This window comes from Poromitra crassiceps, assembly GCF_964638095.1.
Source record: "Poromitra crassiceps genome assembly, chromosome: 5".
NCBI classification, from domain to species: domain Eukaryota; kingdom Metazoa; phylum Chordata; class Actinopteri; order Beryciformes; family Melamphaidae; genus Poromitra; species Poromitra crassiceps.
The window spans coordinates 62109564-62131354 of record NC_139642.1 but is presented as its reverse complement, the minus strand read 5'-3'; positions in this window follow the sequence as shown (position 1 = coordinate 62131354).

The following is a 21791-nucleotide window of genomic DNA, read 5'->3' as shown; positions in this document are numbered from 1 at the left end:
CCTTCTCTCCAATACATTGGAACTGGATGGCACTCGGCTAGTAGTGCTCGAAGCACTAAAAAAATACTTTTGAAAAACTCAACAGCAATATTGTCTCTTTCCAGAAATCATGACCCGGTTACTCAAAATAATCCACAGACTTTGTTGTGAGCACTTTCATGTAGGAACTATTCTCTTTTGTAGGAACTAGCTAGCAGCTAGTGGGTGTAGTCACGTCCACTCCATTTTGATCGGGTAAACCACAGCATGCGAGCCTGCACCCTGCGAGCGCTGCTACACAGCTTTTCACGGAGCTTGCTGACAGATTTTCTATGCAAGTCGAAAGTCTGTGATTATTTGATTGGGTACCCAATTTATTTATTATTGAGTAAAAGAGCAAATATGCCACACATCGGCTTTATACTGATGCTTTGGCCAATTCTGATATTAAAAGGTGTTTTATGACAGTTTGTCACATGGTATTTTTATGATGTTCTGTGCTGATGCTTTGGCTATTTCTGGTATTATGAGTTGATGCCAGTTGTAAATATTCTTATGGAATTTGCATGTGGTCTTCTTTTTTCTGTTTCTCTTTGTATAATTGTATAATTCTGATTGGATGGCCATCCGCTGATTTAATTTTGCTGACTGATGTCTGATGTCCATATAACTTTGTTACATGACCTCTTACTCCCTGATGAAGGCTCCTGCATGAGCTGAAACATGTTGGTGTTTTTTTAGCTTGTTGCCATGTCTAAATAAAGGCTTTTTAATATTTTTCTACCAAAAGAACAGTGTCGCCCTAGAATTTTTACAGTTTGCTCCCCTTCTACTCTACAAAAGGTATTCTACAGGAGACAAACTCTACTTTTCTGTTAATTGCTTAGTGTTTCTGTGTGTTGGGAAACTGAACAGGGTTTTCACAACACACACATACAAGAACATGAACATTTTATTTTGAAACTGAAATTAATGAGAAATATTCATAGTATATATATATATATATATACAGTATATATACATACATACACACACACACACACACACACATATATATACAGTATATCTCAATCAATCAATCTTTATTAGCAGACACAAGGTCCAATAAAAACACACAGTAAAAGACAACACAACAACATCAAACAATTAAACAATTAACATCAGCACATCAAAAAGACTACAATAAGAGCCTGTACCAATGAGCCCAAGTGCTGGAGTGATACTTGATTGCACTAAGACTGGGCTGAGTCAGAAGCATGATTATGATATTCTGAGAAACATTCAGGCGACAAATAAACTTATAGGTCAGGTTTCTCAGTAGTATTTCTGCAAATGCAGTATGTTGTGGTTAATGGAGGCGCCTCCAGGGATGTATTTGTTTTGGGCCTCTTCCAAATTCTACTTGACTACTTACTGTAAACCAGAGCCCACAAACTACTCCCTTTTGGGGGCCAATTATAATTGTCCTGCTTGTTTATATACTGTTAGAATCTGTACATTTGTGTCTATAATACTAATACTTTCATATGTGTGTACATTTTTTTATTTTAACTTTTCTAATTGCTAATTGCTGAACACCTGGTGATCTGTCATGTGTATTGATACGGATATTTAAGACGGCGTCTCTCTGCCACTTCAGAAAGCGTCTGAGGAAGGGCCGGTGTGGCCCCAAACGTCACGCTGTGTTGCAAATAAAAAAACAACAATGGGAGCTCTCTTGGTGTGCGGATTGTTCTTTTTTCACTGTAAGTTAACCTTTTGATCCAGCACCCTGGCCCAGTGTGGCCCAGTTTGGATGTACGTGTCCCTGTCTACTTTTTGCACAGGTTTCTCAGGAGGGCATGAAAGGTATTGACCCCTACACCACAAAACATTTCACTGGCACTACAACACCTTGGCCTCCCAAGCAGTATTCTCATACAGTCATTGGCTGAGTTTCCCAACAAAGAAGGTTCTTAAGAGTTAAGAAGCTTCTTAAGGAGTTAAGAAGCTTCTTAAGGAGTTAAGAAGGCTCCAAAGAAGTGTTTCCCAAACGCCTTCTTAACAGAAGAGAAAAATAAAAAAAATATAAGGCTCTTAAGAAGCATCTTAACTGGAGCTGTCCATCATCTCGATGTGAGAGGTCCTCTGCAGCCCATTAGATGGCACTCTGAGCCCACCAGTGGGCCACGACTCAGTGGTTGAGAAACACTGTTGTAGAATAACCTAATCATGGCCCCCTTAAACTTTATTAAACATTATTTATTTCAGACATGGACTGCAGTTCAAATTGCTTTATATACACAGCATACAACAAAACAGAGAAACACTACAGAATTTAAGCGACCTTGGGTTCTGTGAAAGGTGCTATATGAATCCACAACATTATAAAAGGAATCCATTCTGATTAGAGGAATATAGCCTACGGTAAAACATTTAAAACACAAGTAACCATACATAGAGGGGAGATTTTCAAGTGTTCCCCAATTTTAAAAACTCAAGGGTGCATGAAAGAAAGGAAAAAGGGAAAAACACAAGAGGAACAGTGGACACAAGTATCTCCTTTTGCCTGACGCGGCTGGATCTGCCAGTGTTTTGTCATTAAGAAGGTGTTAAGAATGCCCCAGACCCTTCTTACAAAACCTTCTTAACGAAAGATCATCTTAGCGCTAAGAAGCTTTTGGGAAACGCAGCCTTCTTAACGGAAGATAATTGGAAGATAATTTTAGGCTAAGAAGCAATCGGGAAACACGTTGGCTTCGTTGGCTTCTTACGGGAGCCTTAAGAAGGGTCAAAGAAGCTTCTTAGCGCTAAGAAGCTTTTGGGAAACGCATGCCTTCGTAAAGAAGCAATTGGGAAACGCGTTTGCTTCTTAAGGGGCCTTAAGAAGGGTTAAATTAGCTTCTTAGCGCAAAGAAGCTTTTGGGAAACCCAGCCATTGTAGGCCACCTGCAGTTTGCTAGCCTGCTTAAACTTGACCCACAAGGGGGCAGTATAAAGCGGTGTACAATAGGCTTTGAATAGGGTTATCTTAACCTCTTCAGAGCAGAAATAAAACTTATTTCTCAGCATATTTGCTTGTGCATACAACATACGTCGCTGTCTATACATGTCATCGTCATCACTCATATGATCATTAATGATGTGGCCCAGATATTTAGTACTGCTACACACATCCAGCACATGTCCTGAAAAGGATGGGAAGGAGAGATCCCTATCATCTCTTGTCCTGAATATCATAATGCCACTCTTTTTAGCATTGTACTTTACATCAAACTGTACACCATAGTCAGAACAAATATTTAGCAGCTGTTGGAAACCCGCACTGCTTGGCGACAGTATGGCCAGGTCGTCAGCAGACATAAAATGATTAATGAAGGTGTTACCAAGCACACATCCAGTTCTACAGCTACTGAGCTGCACAGAAAGGTCATTCATATAGAAATTAAAAAGCACAGGAGAAAGAAGCCCTCCCTGACGGACACCATTCCCAACCCCAAAAGGAGCAGAGACAATGTTGCCCCACTTGATCTGCATAGTCTGGTTTGCATACCAGTATGCCAGGATTCTGATCAAACTGCAAGGCACTCCCCTCTCCCTCAGCTTAATGAACAGTTTCTGGTGGTTTACACAGTCAAATGCCTTAGAGGCATCAATGAAACCCACTAATAAATGGTTTTATAACATCTTGCCAAAAGGACTACAGTTGCGAATTAGCCAGTTGGCTAAAACTGGCGCATTTACAGTAATGTTGATTAATGTGTACTGTCCTTTTTCTTAAATAAACTGAAACTGAAACTAGGACAGAGGAGTTTTTACCTTTATACATATCAATAACTTCTTTCAGTCCATAGATGCAAAGGTCAGTACCATGCTTGGCTTTAACCCAAAACTGATTATCAGCAGTGCCTAAATATGGACTTAAACGAGATAGTAAGATTTTCTCTAAAACTTTGGAGAGTACACTAGCAAGTGCAATTGGCCGGTCATTGTCCAGGCTACCCACCTTGCCTGTCTTATCCTTGATGACTGTCACCAAGGTAACAGGCAACATGGAGTTTGGCAGCAGCCCATGTGACATGAGGCCTGTAAAACATATGGCGAGCAGAACAGAGACCCTAGGGGCTTGCATACTTTAATGCTCTGCAGTGATATTATCTGGACCGGCTGCTTTATGATTAGCCAGCTGAGTTATTGCCTCCTGCACCTCAATAGCTGTGACTCCAACTACCTCGCTGTCAGGGATGCTCCCCACTTCCAAGGGGTCACTGTCTAAGCAGTTAAAGATAGCGGAATAGTGCTGCCTCCACAACTCCGCTATGTTTTCATATATATATATATATATTGTAGCGTTTCAGGTAATCCAAGTATTACCTGTAATGTGATGTGCAACATAAGTGTCTGGATTGTAGCTAGGAACTAATGTGTGCGGGTGTGTTCCTAGGGGAAACGGGGTATATAGGACCAGCGGCCGGGGTGCCGGAGGCAGTCAAGCTATGGAGTGAGCGAGACCGGGTGTTGTGTGTAGAGCTAGCTCTGTGAAGCTAGCTGCTAGGAGCTAAAGAAGCCTGTGAATAAAGAACCTGTACCAACTACAACTCTCCGTTACTTGGCGTATCACCGATACGTTACATTGGTGTCAGACAGTAAAGCGGTAGCGCCTCTGATTCGGTCGAGAGGGGAGAGAGTGAGGAGGAACAGCGGAGAAAAGTTGGAGATCAAAGGCTCGAGCGACCTAGCGGGAGCGAGCTAGCTGTGTGAGCTAGCTGCTACGAGCGCCACGTGTGATGGTGCGCCTAGAAGAAAGCCTGTCGGCGAACGGGAGAAAAGAGGGGCTGACGACAGAGATCAGCTCGATGCTGGCGGGCATGGAAGCCCGTGTGTTGAAAGAAGTCAGACGGCTGGTGGAAGAAACTCCTGCCTGGGCAGTAGAGGTGATGCGGACGCTGCGAGAAGTCATGCAGCGGGTGGATTTGATGAGCGCAGAGGGAGCGCAGTGTGGAGAACGGCTGGAGGAACCACAAAATAGACTGTGTTGGAGCTGTGGAGAACCGGGCCATGTGGCGAGGTGGTGCCGAGGCGGACCCGGGAGACGGACCGGGTATGCGGGACAACGACATGGACAGCAGGGAGCCTGCTGGGCATGCGGCGCGATCGGACATTTAGCCAGAGAATGTCAAGAAGCTGTCGGGGATTGGAGGACAGCGAGAGAGGAGAGACAGGTGAGGCTGTGTTGGGCTTGCCAGTCGCCTGAACATTTAGCTAGAGACTGCACTAAGAGTGTGAACGCTGGAAGAGACACACAGCCGGGGGAGCAGCCGGAGCAACAGGCAGAGGAGCAGCGGAGTAGCGGAGCAGTGGAGCAGCCTGAGCAACAAGCGGCGGAGCAGCGGAGCAGTGCAGAGCCGATTGTTCTGAGCAGGAGAGTGACTGTTGAGCCGGCCCAGGCTAGCTGCTCTGCATACCAGCCGGTAGAGGGGGACATCATCATCAGCGACGAGACCATCAGGAGAGCGGGGATCGTTTTGAACAGCCAGAGGGAAGTGAGCGACATCATCTGCAGAGCTGTTACAGTCGGGGGAGCGGCACTCGTGTCCCCGGGGGAGCGAGAGGGGTCAAGGCCGGAGGAGACGCCCCAACCAAGCCGCTACACAGCCCCCACGGCCGCACTGCAGAAAGTCGAGGTGGAGATCGACGCCGATGGTGTCCGCCCTGCTGTCCTCAACACGCCGCACCCTGGGGGAGCGGGACGGGAGGACGAGCGAGTGCAAGAGGTGGAGCAGACAGACGAAGACAGGGCCATCTGGGAGGTCGACGGGCATGAGCGGAGACGCAGACAGATGGAGGATGCGGATATCGGTCCGGTGTATGCGTGGGTGGCGGCCGGACGCCGGCCCCCTGTGGAGGAGATTCACATGTTTTCCGGTGCCACGAAAGGATTGTGGAACATGTTTTCGGACCTGCAACTGGGTGGAGCTGGGGTTTTAGAGAGAAAGGGGCACGGGAAAAGCGGGACCCAGTGGGTGGTACCCGGTTGCCTGCGAGAATTGGCACTGAAGTGGATGCACAAGGGCCCATACGGTGATCGTGGGCCCGAAGAGACACTCAGCCTCATCCGTGGACATTTCTATTGGGGCAAACAAAAGGAGGACGTGCGGAGATACTGCAGGGAGTGTGAGGTCTGTGGGGCACAAAGGGGGGACCGAAAAGAGTTACACTGCAGAGGACTAACCCCACTGGGGGTTGAGCGGGACTAGCATGCTTTAGGTGGGACATAAGCTTTAAAAGGGGGGATGGAAATAGTGGTTGAAGTGAAGTGGGATAATGTGAATAAGAAAAAAAGGTTTAAATGAAGGTAATGGAAAAAAGAATGATGTCAATGTGATGGGTTGTAAAGAGACAAGAGGGAATGTAAATGTTGGGCTTGTGTTAAGTGAAAATGTTGGGGAAAAGGGTGCTAATGGGAAGTAACTAAATGATGGTGGGAGTGAATGCAAAATAAGTGGTGTTAAAGAGAAGGGCTATTGGAATGGGAATGTGAATTGAAATGTGGGTTGAATTTAAAGGAATGGGAAAAGAGGGAAGAAATGAAAAGAAATGCAAATGGTGGTGGTGGAACGAAAATTAAGAAGTAGTGAAATAATAAGAGACAAATTGGGGGAATACAAAATGTTGTGGGGTGGTGTGTTTTGGTACAGGGGGATATGTGTGGGTTGTGGGTGTTAACGTGGGCGTTAAACAAATGTTGGGTGAGGAGTATGTAGCGTTTCAGGTAATCCAAGTATTACCTGTAATGTGATGTGCAACATAAGTGTCTGGATTGTAGCTAGGAACTAATGTGTGCGGGTGTGTTCCTAGGGGAAACGGGGTATATAGGACCAGCGGCCGGGGTGCCGGAGGCAGTCAAGCTATGGAGTGAGCGAGACCGGGTGTTGTGTGTAGAGCTAGCTCTGTGAAGCTAGCTGCTAGGAGCTAAAGAAGCCTGTGAATAAAGAACCTGTACCAACTACAACTCTCCGTTACTTGGCGTATCACCGATACGTTACAATATATATATATATATATATATATATATATATATATATATAGGCTATATATATATATTTAAGCAATATAGCACGAGAGCAAGTGTGTTGTGGAGAATATATCCCGCTGATAAGCTGTTATCCCACGAGGCAGCAGGCCGAGTGGGATAACAGCTTATCAGCGGGATATATTCCACAACACCACGCAGCTCGAGTGCTATATTGCTTTTATAAAACGGTTTCCAAGTATAATAATATAATAATAATAATACTATAAGTCCGACTGGCATGGTCTGATAGAGTCAGTTGAAACACTACTGTAAGGCGGGACCTCTAGCAAGAAGATAGACGTGCGGGTGATTTGATTGGATCGTTCTGGAGACTGAAGTCGACATTGGCCAATCCTGGCGCTTGCTGAGAAGCTGAGAGCTTTTTGTAAAGCCCGACACCAGAGCCGTATTCCGACACCAAGTAACGTTACGTCTTATTTAGAAATGCGGGGTTAAGAGTGAGGGCGCGCGAGAGAGGGGTTAAGACATTAGCCCGCGTCTATTCTTGTACAAAACATCATTTTCTGCGAAGTATTAGTAAAGTTATAAGCGAAGATCGATTCACAAGGATCTGACAGCTGTCTCCGCCATTTGTTTTTTTTTTTAAACCAAAGGCTTTTAGTAAGAGAGTTGCCATGGCAACCAATAACCGAGTCCAATAACCCATGGCCATGGGTTATTGGACTCGGTTATTGGATTTATACAATGGCTGTGAACCAATCAGATTGCTTGATTTGAGAGAGCCGTTTTATAAATATATATATACCATGCACTTTCTCAAGAGCTATTCAGTTGGTTCATGAAATCGCTGGGCTGCGTGCCCTCCAGTGTTTGTGGTGTGGGATATTCCAGCTGTCAAAAGAAGAAGACAAAAGACTTGCTCCTGGCCAATCCCGGCGCTTGACTGCTGCGTAGGCGGGCACAGGGCGTGGTTATTGCGTAACCTATGTGCGAATAGAAATCACGCGTCGGTGACGTCAGTCTATGCGTCAGACACGTCAGACGCGGAATAAACATGGCGTCCGAGTTGGTTGCATAGATATTCTCGTCTCGTTTTCTTACTGCGCGCAGGTATGTAAATGTGATGTTAAAAACAGAGTGAGTTCACAAAGTATCGAGATGTTAGATAATCATTCAGCTACATTTGTGGGCGATATAAATGCTCAAAGACCGAGTTGGATGTTGTTTTGGGTCAAGCATCTTAACATCTATTGTTGTCTCACTGCTAGCTTGCCTGTGACTGAGATGAAAGCATTTGAATGGATTATAGGCAGCTATACTTGTTCGTTTGACCCACATTCAGAAGATTACAACAGGAGAGTAACAGTTCCTTGAGTGAGGGAAAACGAAAAGTCCATTTTGAGTCATTGAGTTATTAAGTGACAATGAATTGGTCATCGTTTTGTGGTGTTGTAATTCCAGTAATGGCCACTACCAGGTTAACCCGTTAACCTCAATGTTGGTTCATTCTAAACAGACTGCAGTGGTTCTGGAGAGAAGGGAAATGCTTTAGGCTCGTTTGAGTTGACTGCCGCCTCGCCTGGAAAGCAGACGAGAGCAGGCTTCTTCTGCCGTTTTGTTTAACAGCGGTTTGTAAACAATATGCATTAGCGCCACCCACACTCACTGCTCAAATGACCCAGCCCTTCAGATTACTTATTTTTTTATTTTAATGTATGCATTGCAGGTGGTATTTATGTAAAAATATGGAGTGACAGCTTGGAATAGATATACAATTGAAGTTGCTACACTTCACTGTGGGTTTGTGATGCACCTGTGTTGAACCAATGGGCTTTATACGTTTCTCGTCGCAGCATTTTGGCAAACAAACCACGTCACTGGGTGGCAACGGCAATGGAACCCTATGGAGCCTGAGTTTGAGCGTCTGACTCTAGCCGGCTGACCGTGTTTACAATTTAAAAACTGCAACAGTCCACACAACTTTAACACGACATGTATATATTATACATCAAACTAAGCTGAACTGAGCTAATTCTGCTCTCACTCAGAATGTCAAAATATAACGTTTGTTTGGCACAACTCATACTAGTTAACTGCCGCGAGGTTAGGCATTTTTGGGTGGCATTGACGTCACGCTGATTTGTCCTATACAGTATGTGACTGAAATATGATTTTACAGTATACAGTATCAGTTAAAGGGCATGTCTGTTTATTTTTGATACAGAAATGTGTTATACAGAAATATGTTTGATACAGCAATATGATATTGAATAGACTTGAAATGGATTGTCATACGCAGAATAAACATGGTGTGTTTCCTAATGCTCCGCAGCCATCCAGGATTGGCATAGCTAAATAGCTGCTGGCCCAGGTACCCCTAGGCTTGAGGCCGGTAACATCACCCCTACTCTAAAAAAAATCTATTGTTAGTGAAACCAACAACACAGCAACTCTTCGGCATATCAATATTAATTTAAACCATTTTAAATAGCTTGTTTGAAGTGTTTTTGGCTTCTTGTACAGTCTTTTCCTATGGCGAGTTTCTGCCTAAAAGGGGCACGGTCATGAGAGCCTACTACAAAATGTTGTATTTGCCGATCTGATGTATAGATTACTGCTTTATTTTCTATTGTAAAAAACACCCTTTCCCGCGCTTTTATTTTGAAAGCAAAATCACCATACCGGAAGTGAAACTGCTGTGCTTGTCGGATAATGGAGATCTTGGGTTGTGCAATGTCAGCCACGTTGTCACAAAGCCCCCCTCTCTCTCTCCCTGTGCTCTCTATCTCCTTCTCTCCCCCGTCTCCTATCCCCCCCCCCCCCCCCTCTCTCTCTCTGTCTTGGAAGATGGCGGCCGGTGTGTGGCGAGCACCGGATCTTCGGAGTCCCGTCCCAGGTCACAGCCTCACTGAAGAAGAGAAGGAAGGTCAGCACACACACACACACACACACACACACACACACACACACACACACACACACACACACAGGGGGTTCCCCAAGCCCCGGTCACCAGTGATTTCTCGCCTAGTGGCCAGAGGTTGATCATGTCAAATACCTGTGACTCCCAAACGAATTAGAAAGTGTCTGACACTCAGTACAGTTTACATGCATGCTATGCTATTTTCACACCTATCACACTGCATCACCACCTGGTCACAAGCCTCACAAACAACTATAAAACCCATTGTATCTCTATATAACCAGACAATAAAAATCATGGACATAAAACCAATGAGGTGGCACCATTGTCCCATCTTGGGGAAACACAAAATGCTCAGCTTTGGAAGTTTCATAAGCTATTCAAACCTAAAGCTTATTTTTAAATGTCTGCATGGCCACGCTCCTTCCTCTTTTAATGATTACGTTGTAAGACACCAGCAGACGAGTAGAATTAACACGCGGGCTTCTACAAACGGAGACTGACGTGTCCCGATGTGTATAACCTCGTTTGGACAATCAGTTTTCTCCGTTAAAGGAGCAAAACTATGGAACAGTCTACCTACTGAGCTGAAAACACAACACAATTTTAATACTTTTAACAGGGGTATTATGTCATGGTTAAAAGAGAAACAACTGTGTTCTCACACTTAATACTTGTAGACCTCTGGTGGTACTCTGTGTATTATGTCTGTATTGTGTGTACACTGTGTGTACTGTATTGTATGTACATCCTTGAATACCTGGTCTCCAGCATCTAGTGACCTCCTTGTCAATACATTTGTATGTATGGCTTTACTCTTGTGGTTTTATATTTGATTATGTTTCTTTTTGGGTATGTCTTATTGGGTTGTGTTTTGGTGTAGGAGTCGCCTGTGGACAGGTGTTGAAAATTAGCATGCCGCTATAAACACTTAACACTGTGTATCTGTTGTGGTGCATACATGTATGTCACATCTCCAATGCTATGTGATGTCCATATCAAATAAACTTAACCTAACCTAACCGGCTGCTTTATAGATTGAATTTTTGGGGGGTTGAGGCCATAGATATAAATACCTAAATATCATAAATACGTATTTATATCTATGGTTGAGGCAGGCAGGTAGTGTGTGAAGTAGTCTCTCCCCAGACTCAAATATTACATTGAATCGCTGCGCTCCGTATACTACATAAGTGAGTCTGTGACCCTTCACAACCACTGCTGGTTTTTGAAGGCGGGTTGAAATTGAATGAGTGACAGGTCGTAGCACCGATGAGAGAGCTGTTCTAAAAATGGGCTGCGCCTCCCGTGTTGTCTGATCGCAAAGTCATTACTGATTGGGGAGGACTGAATCCATCACTGGCATATGACTGGCCAAGTGAACGGTTTCCTCCCATAACCAGCCGGCTGAGGGAAAGTGTCCCAGAACCAGAGAGAGCTCTGGAGCATGCAGTAACGTAGTGTATCAGCGTAAGAACTCTCATGGGTCTGGCGTTGAGACTGTGTGTGAAGTAATAAACAGCACTGCGCAGAACCAATGGTGTCCATTGAAAACAGCGTGTGATCGACTCGTCAGTGGAAGGATCCTGGCTGGCTCGGCTCAGTCTGAGCATCTGAGCTCAGTCAGTCGGCTGGCTGTTTTGCCTAACAGCCAGAAAAAGTGTCTGCAACAATACGCGTTAGCTGGCTGGCAAGACAAGAGCCACATAAACAGATGGAATTAAAATGTGTCAGATGATGGATCATACATGGGAGACAAAACTATTGCTGCAGCAGACGATACTTATGGCTAGAGTTAGCTGGCTAGCCTGGCTTGCATCAATGACACCGCTAGTTAGTTAGCAGCTAATGTTCACGTTATTAGCAATATTAGCTAATCACGTTCATGTTATTAGTGCCCGGCCACGACCCATTGCTGCGGAGGAGCTATAATTTCCTAGAGTATTCTGGGTAATCCGTTTGAATCTTGAGCCGAAATGCTCGGGTGTGACGGGTCTCAGCCTCAGCCAGCCGACTGCCGCTTCGCTGGCCTGGCCATTAATTATACCCGGAATCAAGTGATTTGGGGCTTCAAGTCGTGTCTCAAAAGCCACGGGGTGACGTCACGCTCATTTTATCCATCTGATTTACTATCTATGAATACAACTCATAGTGAGAGGGGATTATTTTCACCGGACTTGGTGACCGGCAGATTTTAATTTCTCTGACTTTGATTAATTATAACCGTAGAAGTCTGGCAATTACCAGATAACGGAAACCCTGGATCATACTGCATCACAGTTGCTCGAGTGACATCACTGATGACATCACAATAACTGCCTGAGTGACACAGTTGAGAATTTGTGCTGTGCCAACTTTTGCCCAGGAAGTGATGATGTCACTTCTGTCACTTTTGTGACACAAAACGTGACTTACACCGCTACCCACCTCACTGATGTCACTTTCGTGACTGACAGAAAGACACCGGGACACCGCCCACCCACCCACTTAGTCAATTTTAACCAAAGAGAAGTCACCATCTCCAGTAACAAGTGTCAGTTGACTTCCTGTTTTCATGTGAATATGTTTGTATTTCAGCTGTACCTCCAGACCTTCAGCAGCTGTTGGTCTGTAAAGAAGAGGTTCCCTCTGAGCAGCAGGATTGGAGCTCCAGTCTGGACCAGGAAGACACAGAGCCTCCACACATTAAAGAGGAACATGAGGAACCCTGGACCAGTCAGGAGGGAGAGCAGCTTCAAGGGCCGGAGGAGGCCCATATCACCAAGTTACCATTCACTCCTATCCCTGTGAAGAGTGAAGATGATGAAGAGAAACTGCTAATCCCAACAGCTCCTCTGATCCTGACCGGTATGTCATGCTGCTTTTCAACATTCTTATAGAGGGCGTGGCCTCTGTCAAATAGTGCTTGCTTCCTGAACTTCTGTCATCAGTTCCTCTGCAAGCAGTGAGCTACTGAACTTGCTCTCTCTTCCTTTTTAGAACTATGTTGATTGGTTGAAAATGTTTTGTTGTCTGCATGCAAAATCACCAAGATATAGCTATCACGATCATTTTGGATGTTTATACAGGTTCCCAATAACACTTTCAATCTTTCTTTTATCCTTTAATTATTGTTCTTTATAAAACGGCTCTCTCAAATCAAGCATTCTGATTGGTTCACAGCCATTGTATAAATCCCGTAACCGAGTCCAATAACCCATGACCATGGGTTATTGAGTTGCCATGGCAACTCTCTTACTAAGAGAGTAATAATAAGGCTTACCTCAAATGACAACGTAGAAAAAAAAAATGGCGGAGACAGCTGTCAGATCCTTGTGAATCGATCTTCGCTTATAACTTTACTAATACTTCGCAGAAAATTATGTTTTGTACAAGAATAAATGTGGGCTAATGTCTTCTTTGCAAAAAAAAGGCTGTTAACCCCGCATTTAACCCCGTAACGTTAGTTGGTGTCGGGCTTTGCAGAAAGCACTCAGCTTCTCAGCAAGCGCTGAGAATGCAGCGCTGCGCTCGAGCTGCCTGTCGGCTTTCCAGAAAGCTCTCAGCTTCTCAGCAAGCGCCAGGATTGGCCAATGTCAACTTCAGTCTCTAGAACGATCCAATCAAATCACCCGCACGTTCTTGCGGTCCCGCCTTACAGTAGTGTTTCAACTGACTATCAGAATACCATGCCAGTCGGACTTATAGTATTATTATTATTATATTATTATACTTGGAAACCGTTTTATAAAAGCAATATAGCACTCGAGCTGCGTGGTGTTGTGGAATATATCCTGCTGATAAGCTGTTATCCCACGAGGCCGCAGGCCTCGTGGGATAACAGCTTATCAGCGGGATATATTCGCCACAACACACTTGCTCTCATGCTATATTGCTTAAATATATCATGAATGCACCAGGTATCCTTATACCGGTAGTATTAAGAACTCAAATACTTAATTCATAATTGAGATTCAGGGGCAAGAGATCTAGCAAGCTACATACAGCCTTTGGCCTTTGGTACCCCTCAATAATTTTTCCATTGACATTATGAAGAAATGGTAACCAGTTTAGGTTGAGTTCCAGTCAGTTTTCCTTTGTGAAGATGTCTGTATTTCAGATGGACCTCCAGACCTCCAGCAACTGTTGGTCAGTAAAGAAGAGGTTCCCTCAGAGCAGCAGGAATGGAACCCCAGTCTGGACCAGGAGGACCCAGAGCCCCCACACATTAAAGAGGAACAGGAGGAACTCTGGATCAGTCAGGAGGGAGAGCAGCTTCAGGAGGACCCAGAGCCCCCACACATCAAAGAGGAACAGCTGGAACTATACATTAAAGAGGAACCGGAGGAACTCTGGACCAGTCAGGAGGGAGAGCAGCTTCAGGAGGACCCAGAGCCCCCACACATTAAAGAGGAACAGGAGGAACAGGAGGCCCATAACACCCAGTCCCCATTCACCCCTGTCTCTGTGAAGAGTGAAGATGATGAGGCAAAACCTCACTGCTCACAGCTTCATCAAATTCAAACTGAGGAGAACAGAGAGGCAGTGCCTCTAGCCAGCAGCTCAACTGGACAGATAAAAACACAAGCTGATGGAGAGGACTGGACACATCCTTTTGAACCTGAGACTGAAGACAGTGATGGTTGGACGGAATCTGAGGCTCAGTCAGGTTTAGACTCTCAGAAAAACTGTGAAGTTCTTGGAAAGAAACTCTTTAGTTGTTCATTCTGTGGTAAAGGTTTTAATCAAAATTCAAACTTGAAGATGCACATGAGATACCACACAGGAGATACATTAAATTGCTCAGTCTGTGGTAAAAGTTTTGGTAATAAAGGACACCTGACGTCACATATGAGAGTCCACACAGGAGAGAAACCATTTAATTGTTCAGTCTGTGCGAAAGGTTTTAGTCAAAATTCCAAATTGAAGATACACATGAGATACCACACAGGAGATGCATTTAATTGCTCAGTCTGTGGTAAAAGTTTTGGCTATAAAGGACACCTGACATCACACATGAGAGTCCACACAGGAGAGAAACCTTTTAATTGCTCAGTCTGTGGTAAAAGTATTGGTCATCAAAGCAACTTGAAGAGACACATGAGAGTCCACACAGGAGAGAAACCGTTTAATTGTTCAGTCTGTGAGAGAGGTTTTAATCAAAATTCAAAATTGGAGGCACACATGAAAAGCCACACACAAGATGCATTTAATTGCTCAATCTGTGGCAAAAGTTTTGGTCAGGAAGGACACCTGACGTCACACATGAGAGTCCACACAGGAGAGAAACCATTTGATTGTTCAGTCTGTGGGAAAAGTTTTAATCAAAATTCAAAATTGAAGATACACATGAGATACCACACAGGAGATACATTTAATTGCTCAGTCTGTGGTAAAAGTTGTGTTCAAAAATCTGATTTGAAGACACACATGAAAGTCCACACAGGAGAGAAACCATTTAATTGTTCAGTCTGTGGGAAATGTTTTAATCAAAATTCAAAATTGAAGATACACATGAGATATCACACAGGAGATGCATTTAATTGCTCAGTCTGTGGTAAAAGTTTTGGCTATAAGGTACACCTGGCGGCACACATGAGAGTTCACACAGGAGAGAAACCATTTAATTGCTCAGTCTGTGGTAAAAGTCTTGGTCATCAAAGCAACTTGAAGAGACACATGAGACTCCACACAGGAGAGAAACCATTTAACTGTTCAGTCTGTGGTAAAGGTTTTAATCAAAATTCAGACTTGAAGATACACATGAGATACCACACAGGAGAGAAACCATTTAATTGTTCAGTCTGTGGTAAAGGTTTTAATCAAAATTCAAACCTGAAGATACACATGAGATACCACACAGGAGATACTTTTAATTGCTCAGTATGTGGTAAAAGTTGTGCTCAAAAATCACACTTGAAGACACACATGAAAGTCCACACAGCAGAGACAGCATCCAATTGCTCAGTCTGTGGTAAGAATTTTAGTCATCAAAGAAACTTAAAGAAACACATGAAAGTCCACACAGGAGAGTGATCATTTACCGGCTTAGTTTGTGTTGTGTGGACGTATGTATTAATCATATAGTTCTCTTTTATAAGAGTAAGAATTGTGAAGCAATTTAGATGTATTAAGCGTGTTTTATTGCCAATGAGTGAATTCCCTGTAATGGAACTCAGTGTAGTGAATTAATGAAGGAATTTATTTATTTTGAACATAAAATGAAATAAAAAACATAAGTAAACAAACAAAACAGGGAAACATTGTCCGAAAAGGAGTAAGTAAAACTACATTCCTACCCCTTTCTCACTTAACTGTTAAATAACAAACCGCTTCATAAATCTATTTACAACCAAATATAAATATTCAGACTAATATCCCAAATTTCTTTACAACCCAAATTATATATATAAACAATCCAAATATCCACCCATGCAGTGTTAAATAAATTTAAAGAACAAACAAAAACAGCCCTTAACACAATCCATCCTCAACCATATACCTCCCAAAAATGTTGTTTTTGTATCGTTTTTTTTATTGATTTATATTTGGGTTTTGCTTTAACCCATCACCCAACCCATTCCACAGATCCACCCTTGATTGAAATACACATACTCTGTTTTGTTGTACGAACACAATGTTGTTTTTTAATTAACTTCTTCTCTTAAATTATAGCCCACCTCTCTGTCACAAAACATTTTTTTTTTGCCTGGAAGTAAATTATTTCTTGCTTTGAACATAATAAGTGCAGATTTAAATTGGACCACATCCATGAGTTTCAATGTATGTGACTTTAAAAACATTATCCGTGTGTTCTCTATATCTGACATTATTATCCTGATTGCTCTCTTTTGTATACTGGTTCTAAGTTGCTTTTGTAAGTCTTACCCCAAACGTCTACACAGTCATTCAGATATGGTAAAACAAGTGAAGAATACAGGATGTGCAGTGATTTATGATCCAGTATGCATCTTGTTTTCCCCAGAACTGCTATGCTCTTTGCTAGTTTTGTTCTTACATGACTTATCTGAGATTTCCAGCAGATTTTGTGGTCCAGTATCACACCCAGAAATGTATTTTCATATACTCTTTTTGAATATTAACATTATCATTATTTGTACTTGTGTGGTATTGTGTGGTAGTTTTGTTCAGATTTTATGACAATTTGTTTATGTCAAACTAGACTCAGCCCTGGTGGCGCAGCTCACCAAACGTCTGGGAGCCGAGACTAATGTCAAACCATCGTTTTAATTTTTTCATTTCTGTTGTGACCACCTCCAAAAGCTGCTGCAGATTTTTCCCAGAACATAAAATGTTAGTATCGTCTGTAAATAAAACAAATTTCAGCATCCTTGAAACCCTATTATGTAATTTATGTATAGAATAAACAGTTTTTGACCTAACACTGACCCCTGAGGGACCCCACATGTAATGTCTAACATTGCTGATTTGTAATCACCCATTTGTACATACTGTTGCCTATTTTCAATATAGCTTTTTAACACCATGACACCATACTTTCCATTTGATTAAGTAATGTCATGATTAATTGTATCAAATGCTTTTTTTATATATACATGTATATCTATGATAATCCTATTGCATACTCCGTGTTGTCAGTAATTTCTTCTGTTAACTCCATTAATGCCATTTATGTTGATCTGTTTTCTCTGAAACTGTATTGACTGTCAGTAAATGATGCTTTTCAATGAAGTTATCTAGTGTAATTTAAATGTTCATATTCTTCACTTCTAAGACTATTAAAAGTCCTAAAACAGCTATTGGTTAGATCTTTCCCCCATCTAATTCATTGTTTTTTTCTTATTATTTTTCTTCTTACTTTTTACTGTTTTATTAGGAGGATTATTCCACAATGGTTGGGTTAATCGGGTTAATGTTCAATGTTATTTTTTATTTTAGTATTATTTTACATAACTTAAATATTTCATAATCTTTCAATAAGACTATGCACAATTTCTTTTGGATATGATTGAATAAAGTCTAGCTTTTTAACCCTATTAAAATTCTCCATGGTAGTCCTTTCTACTTCCATCTTTGCTTTGTCCTGGTGGATCAAACCAATGTTGTATTCGATGGCAACTGGCAAGATGGCCTCAAGTATGACCCCCCCCCCCCCCCCCCCCCCCCCCCCAATGCCGAACAAACCCAGAAATAGTTAACTTTATTTAGACTGGCAAACCAATTATTTGAAGTAAGGGGTAAGATTCTTATTTTGATTAGATTGATAATTAGTGTTTACAAATGCTTTGGGATATTAAGTAAAGCATGCAATCCACTGCTGAAAATTCTGCGATATTCAGTGATATTTTTTTCCCATGATGGCAAAGGCTAGAATATGAAGGCATGACCCTCTCTGCCTGACAGGCGAACCAGAAGTCATCTGAATGACGTCACCACACACAGAGTCCCATAATCCAATCACAGCCCTAATAAACGCGTAGTGTGAAACCAACCTCTCGGAAATCTACTACTAGAGAGGTGCGTTCCTTTATCGCAAAATAACTGGGATGTGGAGGCTCAGAGCAGCGAGCGATATTTATTATAGGCTACTGTACTGTCACAGGAAGTGGAACACGACCCCCGTGTTGGTTGGAAGGTGAATAGGATGATGTAGCATAAGCAATTTACTTTAGACGGTTTTCACCAGCTGCAACCCCACAGCACTTCCTTTTTCTCAGCTTCTTCTTCTGTGTTTTATGGCGGTTGGCATCATAGATATGGTTGGCATATCTTAAATGTTGCATTACCGCATCACCTGAATTGTATCAGCTTCACAGTGCTAACTATTGACAGTGTCCACTTTCTCAGCTATTCAGGGGAAAACACTGACATAGCCTACTTCTATTTCTATTTTTTCTATGTAAACGTTTAAATGTAAAGATAGGCCTATGCGTGCAATAACGTACTGATAGTCAGCTTACTCTGTAACATGTAGCTTTTATTAGCCTCTCAGGCTAGCTCCGGGACGCAATCTTTTTTTCCCATGATGGCGAAGGCTAGGCGAAGGCATGACCCGCCCCTCTCTGCCTCTAATTGGCTGACTGCACTCGGCTGCTCTCGCCTGCTTCCCAGGCGAGCCGAAGTCATCTCAAACGAGCGATGCTGCGGGGGGAAGTAGGCTACTTCATAGCTTAACTATGAAAATAGTGTTGGCTGTTTATCTCCCTTTCTGCTGCAGCATGTTGAAGAAATAAATGTTCAGTTTGAACAACACCCATTCTGGTCATTGTAGAGCAAGATGATCGCTTCCACTACCAGGGCCGCCCAGAGAGATGGCAGTGCCCCTGGAAGGGCCCACCGCTGGCGGCGCTCTCCTCCTCTCCTCTCCCCCTCTCCTCTCCTCTCCTCTCTCCCCCTCTCTCCTCTCCCCTATCCCCCTCCGCCCTCCTCTCCCCTGCCCTCCTCTCCCCTCTCCTCCTCTCTCCTCGCCTCTCCCCTCTCCTCCTCTCCCCTCTCTCCCCTCTCCCCCTCCTCTCCTCTCCTCTCCCCCTCCTCTCCTCCCCTCTCCCCTCCTCTCCCCCTGGTTCCCCCTCTCTCCTCTCCCCCTGGTTCCCCCTCTCCTCTCCCCTCCTCTCCCCCTGGTTCCCCCTCTCCTCTCCTCTGGTTCCCCCTCTCTCCCTCTCCTCTCCCCTCCTCTGCTCTCCTCGCCTCTCCCCTCCTCTCCTCTGGTTCCCCCTCTCTCCCTCTCCTCTCCCCCTGGTTCCCCCTCTCCTCTCTCCCCTCTGGTTCCCCCTCTCCTCTCCCCTCCTCTCCCCCTGGTTCCCCCTCTGCTCTCCTCGCCTCTCCCCCTCTCCCCTCCTCTCCTCTGGTTCCCCCTCTCTCCCTCTCCTCTCCCCTCCTCTCCCCCTGGTTCCCCCTCTCATCTCTCCCCTCTGGTTCCCCCTCTCCTCTCCCCCTCTCCCCTGGTTCCCCCAGAGCCCCTCTCCTCTCCCCCTCTGCTCTCCTCGCCTCTCCCCCTCTCCCCTCCTCTCCTCTGGTTCCCCCCCTCCCTCTCCTCTGGTTCCCCCTCTCTCCCCTCTCCTCTCCCCCTCTGCTCTCCTCGCCTCTCCCCCTCTCCCCTCCTCTCCTCTGGTTCCCCCTCTCCTCTCCCCCTCTCCCCTCCTCTCCTCTGGTTCCCCCTCTCTCCCCTCTGGTTCCCCCTCTCCTCTCCCCCTCTCCCCTGGTTCCCCCTCTCTCCCCTCTCCTCTCCCCCTCTGCTCTCCTCGCCTCTCCCCCTCTCCCCTCCTCTCCTCTGGTTCCCCCTCTCCCCCCTCCTCTCCTCCCCTCTGCTCTCCTCGCCTCTCCCCCTCTCCCCTCCTCTCCTCTGGTTCCCCCTCTGCTCTCCTCGCCTCTCCCCCTCTCCTCTCGTTCCCCCCACCCACCCCCATCTGCGGTCGCCTTTTATACACGTCGCAAACAACGCAGGACAACGTGATTGGCTGGCTCAGATTTGAACCGATCTGAGCCAGCCAATCGCGTTATCCTGTGATGACGTAATGTCCTGTGCCCCATAACCGGATGGACCATATATGGACTTCCTCCCCCCCCTGGCTGCGCTATCATAGCTGCTGACTGTTGCACTATCCGTCAGATCCCTTTGCAAGGTACATGGACGTTACTCTGCAGAAACTACAGTAACAAAATCACGAATGCGCTGTTTTTGGAGCTCTGCATGTCTGTGTTTGTCTAGTTAATGTGTTAACGTTAGCTAAGGGCTAACATTCGCTAGTTAGCCAACCAACCAGCAGCTAACATTAGCTAGCTAGCTAGCTTACCGGAAGCGATAATTTTTTTGGATGACGGCGAAGGCATAACCCACCCCTGGCCCTCTCTGCCTCTGATTAGTGGCAGCGTTATAAACGATAGATATGACTATATTAAAAACATAAACACACTGGCGTCTTTCATGCAGGCTAGCAAGCGTAACTGCTGTATGTCTGTCTGACCCACTGAGTCTGACGGTCTGACCACAGACTGTAGAAAGAGATGTAATGCAGGATAGCCAAGCGAATGTGTTTGGATGGAAGTTTGACGCTAGGCCAATCAGAGGCAGAGAGGGGCGGGTTATGCCTTCGCCATCATCCGAAAAAAAATATCGCCTCCGGGACAACAACGCTTCCTACCCAGCGTGTGCACGTCTTTCCGACAGGGGTGGTTGTTATGGCAACTATCATCAACAACAACAACAACAACTACTACTACTACAAGACATAAAGACCGAAATAGGCTACCTTGTTAATGTGTCTGTCGGAGACACGGCCTAACGTTAACATTTAATATGAGCCGAATATCAGCCTGCTCAGCTATGTATACAGGAAGTAAACCGGATATTCAGGTGGGTTGTGACGGTTGTTATTGTTGTCAAGTTAAAACTGTCTATAATATTAACGCTAGCTAGCTAGCTGGTCTGTTGAGCCTGTCTGCTCTCTGTCTGGTGGATGTATCTGGAACAGAGATAGAATACTGAGGGACGCATTTGAGCAAACTCAGACAATTGAGTGAAATATGGACACTAAATAATTGGAGGACTTTGGGTGGACTGTTCTTTCACTGTAAATAACTGCACTGTGGAAACTACAAAAGTTCAGTAGGCGGCCATAATGCACCAAAAGCTGTTGCCAACTGCCATAACATAAAACACTAGAAGAAGAAGGGGCGTTGCGTTGTTACGTCGCGCAAGATGGCGACCGGTGACTACTTCTGTTGTTCTGTTGTTCCTTTCTAAAGTCTAGTCAGTCTACAACTTTAACTGAGCAAATACGACTGTGTGCGTGACATGGATATAAGCTGCGCCCGAGGCTCTGTTTAGCTCTGAGAGGAAGGTGAAGAAGAAGAAGAAGCTCTTCTCTCTTATGGACTCAGATTAGCTCAGGGTTAGCTGTGATGCTAACGCTA